We start from the raw sequence: 8392 nt of genomic DNA, 5'->3' as shown, positions 1-8392 counted from the left end.
TACCAGGATGTTGCCTGGTATGGTAGGAAAATCCTATGAGGAAAGGCTGAGGCACTTGGGGTTGTTTTCATTGGAGAAAAGAAGGTTTAGGGGTGATTTGATAGAGGTGTACAAGATGATTAGGGGGTTAGATAGGGTTGACAGTGAGAACCTTTTTCTACGTATGGAGTCAGCTATTACAAGGGGGCATAGCTTTAAATTAAGGGGGGGTAGATATAGGACTGATGTTAGGGGTAGGTTCTTCACTCAGCGAGTCGTAAGTTCATGGAATGCCCTGCCAGTAGCAATAGTGGACTCTCCCTCTTTATGGGTATTTAAGCGGGCATTGGATAGGTATATGGAGGATAGTGGGTTAGTGTAGGTTAGGTGGGCTTTGATCGGCGCAACATCGAGGGCTGAAGGGCCTGTACTGCGCTGTATTCTTCTATGTTCTATGTTCTATACCAGAAACCAATGGCATTTGGTTTGATTGTTTTGACACCTTGAAACTGATTATAAGAGTTTATTGAGTCGTGGGTGTTATATAAACCCGGTATTTTGAAAGTATGAGGGAGAGCAACTGCCATTGAATAGCGAGCAACTCCTGCCGAGCCCGAGAGCTAATGCCCATCTCACATCTTCCTCTCAATGAAATTAGAAAACAATTACTACCAAAGTACCTTTTCATGTAAAACCTTCTCACACTAAAAAAAAAGAAACAAGACGGCCCAGTGAGATCAGCAGGCAGAGGATTGAATTCAGAGGAACCTGTTTGGTCTTGAGATTAAGTTACTGCAATGTTTAATAAGTGTCAAGTTTAATAATTGGAACAGTGTACTTTTGTGGAGTTGGAGTCAGATACTAAGTAGGTAAAAGAAAGGGACTTGGATTTGTGAACAGTTGTTGTTTAGTGTTCACTATTAGAGTTAAGAAAATAATTATAATTTTCTTAATGTATTGGAATTTTAGAGTTCTCTGTCCCTATTATTTTAACAGATTACAGAGTGAACCAAGACTCTCTGGGTGTTTGGTTTAATTAACAGAGAGGTTCGACCTCTGCATCGTAATCAATGGCAGGAAATTTCTGATGAGACTGCAATGGATAAGCAGCCCAAAGAAACTGGAAGCTTGATGCTGAAAAATAGAGGCCAGCCATTTCTTTGGTGAGTGGGTTCCAATAATATCATATCATCACCTGCCACGATTTCTCACTTCAAAACAGCTCATAGATCGCTATTTGGGACATTAGTATAGGGTTGGTTGACATGGAATATTTACAGATTAACTCGTCTGTTTAACTGTATCAGAACTCGCTGAAGAATTTGATTTTTTGTTGGACACTTAGACGGTTCCAACCTGCGAGGACTTACCCAGTAGGAAATTCCACTTTCCTGGACAATTCCTTGAGATTATGCTAAGATGGGGAATCTGTCGGTTCCCAGCTCAACCCTGCCTCTACACTGGGATAAGGACTCTCTGTAGGATGTGATGGAATATGCTCCACTTGCCTGTATGAATGCAGCTCCAATTAACACTCAAGAAACTTGACACCATCCAGGACAAAGCAACCTGCTTGATTGGCACCCCAACCACAAATATCCACTCCCTCCACCAAATATGCTCAGCAGCAGCAGTGGGTACCACCTACAAATGCAGTGCAGATATTCACCAAAGATCTTCAGACAGCACCTTCCAAACCCACAGCCACTTCCATTTAGGACAATGGCAACAAATACATGGGAACACCACCTAATGCAAATTGCCTTCCAAGCTTCTCAACATCGAGAAGTGGAAATATTTCCCTGTGTCAAATTCCTGGAATTCCTTCCCTAACAATGTTATGGGTTGACCTACATGGACAATAGCGGTTCAAGAAGGCAGTTCACCACCAACTTCTCAAGGGCCAACTAGGGATGGGTAATAAATGCTGGGTCTGGGCAGTGATCCAACATCCCATGAATGAATTTGAAAAATTGTTTCATGTCGGGAACAACAGAACCCTCCTGTGGCTTCACTAAGGAGTTTTATTTATTCATTATTCAAGGAATTTGTGTCACTCGCTACTTTGCTGTGTTAGTGATCTTCACTCTGAACCGAGATAATTTTGCTGCATAAATAAACTTGTTTGTGCACCAACTTAGGGTCTGCAGCATATAACCAAGTTTTGTGAAGTTATGTAGGAAAAGTGAGTAATCTTCAGAATGGTAGCTTATTCCATACACACACCATCCTCTATGTGAAAAAGTTGTCTCCTCAGGTCCATTTTATATCTTTCCCTCTTACTCTAAGCCTATGCCCTCCAATTTGGGACTCTCTCACCCCAGGGAAAAGACTTCGTCCGATCCATGCCCCTCGTGATTTTATGGAACTTGAGAAGCTTGTGGGCGGCACGGTGGCACAGTGGTTAGCACTGCTGCCTCACAGTGCCAGAGACCTGGGTTCAATTCCCGCCTCAGGCGACTGACTGTGTGGAGTTTGCACATTCTCCCCGTGTCTGCGTGGGTTTCCTCCAGGTGCTCCAGTTTCCTCCCACAGTCACAAAGATGTGCAGGTCAGGTGAATTGGCCATGCTAAATTGTCCGTAGTGTTAGGTAAGGGGTAAATGTAGGGGTATGGGTGGGTTGCGCTTCAGCGGGTCGGTGTGGACTTGTTGGGCCGAAGGGCCTGTTTCCACACTGTAAAGTAATCTAATCTAAGCCTCCGACGTTCCATGGAAAACAGCCCCAGCCTATTTCAGCCTCTCACTATAGCTCAAATCCTCCACCCTGGCAATATCGTTGTAAATATTTTCTGAACCCTTTCAAGATTCACAACATTCTTCATTTGGAAGGAGACCAGAATTGCACATGGCCTAAACAATGTCCTGTTCAGCCACAACATGACCTCCTGATTCTGTTATTCAATCATCTGACCAATAAAGGAAAGCATGCCAAATGCCTTCTTCACTATCCTATCTGCCTGCAACTCTACTTACACAGAACTATGAACCTGCACTCCAATGTCTCTTTGTTCAGCAACACACCCTTACCATTAAGTGTACAAGTCCTGCCCTGATTTGCTTTTCCAAAATGCAGCACCTCGCATTTATCTAAATTAAACTCCATCTGCCACTTCTCAGCCCATTGGCCTATCTGATCAAGATCCCATTGTACTCTCAGGTAACCTTCTTCACTGTCCACTGCACCTCCAATTTTGTTGCCACTTGCAAACTTACCTCCTACGTTTGCATCCAAATCATTTATATAAATGATGAAAAGCAGTCGACTCAACACCGATCATTGGAGCACATCACTGGGCATAGACCTCCAGTCTGAAAAGCAACATTACACCACCACCTCTTGCCTTTGAGCCAATTCAAATGGCAAATTCTCCCTGTATTCCATATGATCTAAGCTTGCTAGCCAGTATTCCATGGGGAACCTTGTCAAACACCTTACGGAAGTCCATACAGATCCCGTTCACCGCTCTGCCCTAATCAATCCTCTTTGTTACTTCTTCAAAATAATCAGTCAAGTTCGTGTGACATGATTTCCCTCACACAAAACCATTGCTACTTCAAAATTAATCAAACTTTGGTCACTGGCCCCAAAGTGTTCCCCCACTGACACCTCAGTCACCAGTCCTCAGTCTGTTATCATTGTGATAGGCTGCTTCATTGCTGTGAATTTGAATTAAAATGAGAAAAACCTGGACTGACTGGACGCTGCTCCTCCATCAGGTAGCAAGTGGGGCACGATCACAGGACACCGAATTTATAGTAAATTCTGTGTTCCGTGATCTTGCCCCACTAACTACCCAATGATGCTCTCGAAAGCTAGTGTACTTCCAAATAAACTAGTTGGACTATAACCAGGTGTTGTGTGATTTTTAACTTTGGCCAGTCCAACACTGACACATCTATGTCCTCATAGAATCCCTACAGTGTGGAAACAGGCCGTTCGGCCCAAGAAGTACACACCAAATGAATTTGATTGATTCACTCATTGATTAGAGTGAAGGAATCGTTCAGCACCTTCTTCAGTTGCTGCCTGAACTTTGACAGGGTAAAGGCAAAAATACCATGCAGCAACTGAGAAACTGCATCATGAATCCCAATTCCAGCACAATTCATGTTGATACATAGACCAATAGCCTATCACAAACATTTGGCTCCATATTGAATACATTGTTAACACGAACAGTAACAAGATGGATTTACTTTAGCTTTGCATTTCGGTGTCCTTGTGAGACTCTCCACTGGTCTCCTGTGGGCTCTTCTGGTCATTAACATGTGTCTGATGATGAAAACATTGAGCAGCAGAATCAGGGGAAATTGGAAAGTCAGGGTTAGAATGTGGTGGAGGAACTCAATTATGATCCAGACCCAAGAGTAATAAACACTGATTGTTACATCACAAAGCCAGGGGGTGTTATCCAGCCAATACTGAGCTGGGAACATAAAATACCAGAAGATGTTCTTTAAACAGCTCAGCACAGTCGCTGCTCCCAGAGCAGTTTTCTAACTACAATATTTAAATTCAGCTTCTGGCAACAAATGGCCACAAATCAATCGCAGGTGAAAGTGATGGCAAACCAGACAGGACCGTCCGCCCCGATATAAAGCATCACAGTATAGATATTACACATGAGGACACCCTATAGGAAACTGTGGTGTTTTCAATAAACAATCAGAATGTGTCTCAGGATCAGGTTGAGGATAACGACCAGTCGACCTGCCACTACCATGGCCACCAAGTAATGGGTATCACATCGAGACAATCCACATTCTTTATCAAGCAGTATGAAGATCATCACTACATTAACTGTGAGGAAGGCAAGCAAACAAATTATACATTAATTTGGAGGTAAGGTTACAGTACCTTAATGGTTAGTACTGCTGCCTCACAGCACCAGGAGCATGGGCTTGATTCCAGTCTGGGTCAGCAGCCTGTGTAGAGTTTGCACATTCTCCCTGTGTCTGCATGGGTTTCTACTCTGTAGTCCAGCCCAAACATGTGCAGGTTAGATGATTGACCATGGTACATTTGCCCAAGAGTGACCAGGATTGTGCAAGTTATTTGGATTAGCTCTGGGAAATGCAGGGATCAGGTGGGGGTGTTGGGCCTGAGGTCAGTGCAGACGTGAGGGGCAATATGGAATCTTGCGCACTGTAAGTATTCTATTCTGTAATTCTATGCCTCACAGCACTCTGAGAAAAGGAGAAAAATCTCTTCATCTCTGTAACCAATCAAAGTTGCCTTATTTAAGACTTAAAAAATCAAGTGTCCTCCAGCTCTTGTCTCAATTTTAATGATTCTTGCAAGGAGTCACCCATGAAGGAAGCTTTGCTGCAGCTGTTCCCAGTTTTACTGAGATCACAGCTGGAGGACTGTATGGGGCTTTTTTTAAATCTCTTTACCTCAGAAAGAATTTAATTACACGAGAAGGTGTATGCACACAGCTCACTCAGTTGCATCCTGGGATGACGAGTTCATCCCACGTGGAAATGTTGTGCAATTTGGATGGATACCCTTTGAAGTTAACCAGAAATAGGCATAATCATGTTGAGACATAACTGACCCTGAGGGGAATTGACAGGGTGGATGCTGAGAGGATGGATCCCCACGTGTGGATATGTCGAACTAGGGGAACTGGAGAATGTTTGAAAATGTGGCCTCTTCCATTTCAGACTGAGATAAGGATGTATTTGATAATGTGTTGCCCAGAGAGCAGTGAAGGCTAAATTTGATAGATATTTGATCAACTAGACAGCCAGTGCTTATGTGGGTCAGGTTTGAGGGGGTTGAATGGTCTACGTCTGTTCTTATTTGTTGTGCATCATGTCACAAATAGAAGGTGATTTGGTCCAAGGACAATCACTTTAAATGTAAGGGTGCTCCCATTTCAGATTGAGGTGAGGATGCTCCTTTGTCCTGAGGGATGTGCTAGCTGCGGCATTCTCATCTACAGGGAGCAGTGAAGATATTCAAGGCTGAGCTCAGTAGCTCCTTGATGGTCAAGGGAGCCCGTGTTTATTGGGAACAGAGATGGACAAGGAGTTCAGCCACAGTCGGATCAGCTCTGATCTGTCTGAATGGTGTAGCAGAGACCGAATGGCCAACTGGTGCTCCTACCATCGTGTAATGTCACACAAAACATCTCTGACAGAATTCCTCAAGGCTATTACTGAGGCACAGGAATAAACCACTCATCCCCCTAAAGAGTTGCAGAGGAACTTGTATTCAGCACTTAGAGCGTACTGCACAGTGTACCAAGGAGGTGATGCAACTCTTTTAAACAACTCCTCCTCATCTGAACAGATTCTGTGTATGTGTAGGGCTTGTCCATAGGGGCGGGCTGTTTTAATATGTTTTGGGTGGAAGCTGGAGAAGTGTAGCATTGTGAGGTTATCCGTGGGTTTGCGGTAGAGTGAGGTGCCCATCCTTGATGGAGATACATGTGTCCAAAATGAGACAGTAGAGAGTATCCAATTTGAGTTTGATGGTGGGATAAAACTTGTTGATATCACTGTGTAGTTTTATCAGTGACTCCTCGCCATGGGTCCAGAGGAAGAAAATGTCGTTGATGTACCTGGTGTATAGTGTTGGTTGGAGGTCCTGCGTAGAGAAGAAATCTTGTTCAGACGTGTGCCTAAAGATGTTGGCATATTGGGGTGCAGATTTGGTCCCCGTGGTTGAACCGTGTGTCTGGATGAAGAACCTGTTGTCAAAGGTGAAGACATTGTAATTGAGGATAAAGCAGATGAGTTGTAGGACGGTGCTCGGAAATTGGCAGTTGTTGCTCATCTTTAAAGAACGACCAAACCTCAAACAGGTGAAGGAGTAAACGTTGGGGAATGGGTCGGTGTGGACTTTTTGGGCCGAAGGGCCTGTTTTCACACTGTAAGTAATCTAATCTAATCTAAACTATAGACAGTAATGAATAAAGAACAGTACAGCACAGGAACAGGCCCCTTGGCCCACTAAGACTGTGCCTTTCCAAATGAAAAACCTTTTATCTTTTCATGGTCCATATCCCTTGATTCCCTACCTATTCAAGAAATTGCTATTGTATCCACCTCCACCATTACCTTTCAGAAGCACATTTCAGGTACTTATCACCATCGGTGTAAAAAAGCTGTCTCACATCTCCTTTAAACTTTCCCTTCTTACATTAAAACTATGTCCCCTTGTAATTGAGATGAGTATCCTGGGAAAAAGGCTCTGACTATCCACAGTAATAGCCTGGGGCTCTGATTGCAAGTGTAGTGATATTATCACAATCCCACTAACTCTCCTGAAGTCAGCACCTTTCAGGGAGAAGACTCAACATTTCTGGTCAAAGTTTGTGAGAAGATTTGTAGCTCGGGTGCTCGTTGTTATGGTTCTCTTCGCCGAGCTGTGAATTTGTGTTGCATCCTCAGTGCTTGGGAGCCTCCTGTGAAGTACTTCTGTGATGTTTCCTCCGGCATGTATAGTGGTTTGAATCTGCCACTTCCGGTTGTCAGTATAACAACTATTATAGGACAAGTCAAACAGAGAACAGCCAGGGAATTCCTAGAGGCATGGCACTCATCCACAGATTCAACCAATAAGCACATCGACCTGGACCCAATATACCGGCCATTGCAGCGGACAGCTGGAACTGACAACCAGAAGTGGCAGATACAAATCACCATAAATGCCGGAGGAAAGATCACAGAAGCGCTTCACAGGAGGCTCCCAAACACTGAGGATGTCACCTCGACAGGGGACAAAACATCTGTAACCCAAATTCCCAGCTCGGCGAACAGAACCATTTCTGGTCAAATTATTTGTGGCAGGAAGAGAATAGGAACAGTTGAATCTGAATATAACAAAGGTACAGATTATGGTTTATTCAGCAGCTAGACTGAGACAAAATGGTAGACCTGAGATATTGCAGAGTTGATAGTGAACAGGATTGGTGCTGGAGAGAATATGTAAATAGATATCAGCTTAGAGCCGAAGTACATGTTGGAGTTATACGCAGTTTAATTCCACTTCAGATATTGGCATTAAAATTGCTTGGTTAGGAATGGAGTTTGAGGACAGAAGTCATGGTAACAGCTTCCTTTTTTTCAGTATTTAAATTATGAGGACAGTAAGTTAATTCAACAAAGTTTATTGAATTCATAGTCAGATGGAAAGACTTACCAGGAATAATAGTGAGGAGAGGATAGAAATCAGCTTGAATCAGCCAAAGCACTCTTAAGGTCCAGCCAATCTTGAGGAAGATTGTAAAGACCCAAATGTAAACCCCTGGTCAGTATTGGAACATTCCAGTCTATTGTTGTCATATTCTGGTCCATTGTTGGAGCACTCTCGTGCATTGTTCTCAGACTTTGATCTCTGCTCTCCCTCACTCTTGAACTGTTGTTCCTGGGTAGTGCTGCAAGTGAAGTTCCTACTGATAC

The sequence above is a fragment of the Chiloscyllium punctatum genome, chromosome 41 (genome assembly GCF_047496795.1).
Source record: "Chiloscyllium punctatum isolate Juve2018m chromosome 41, sChiPun1.3, whole genome shotgun sequence".
Lineage (NCBI taxonomy): Eukaryota > Metazoa > Chordata > Chondrichthyes > Orectolobiformes > Hemiscylliidae > Chiloscyllium > Chiloscyllium punctatum.
The sequence above is the reverse complement of the archived record's forward strand: the minus strand, read 5'-3'. Positions refer to the sequence as shown.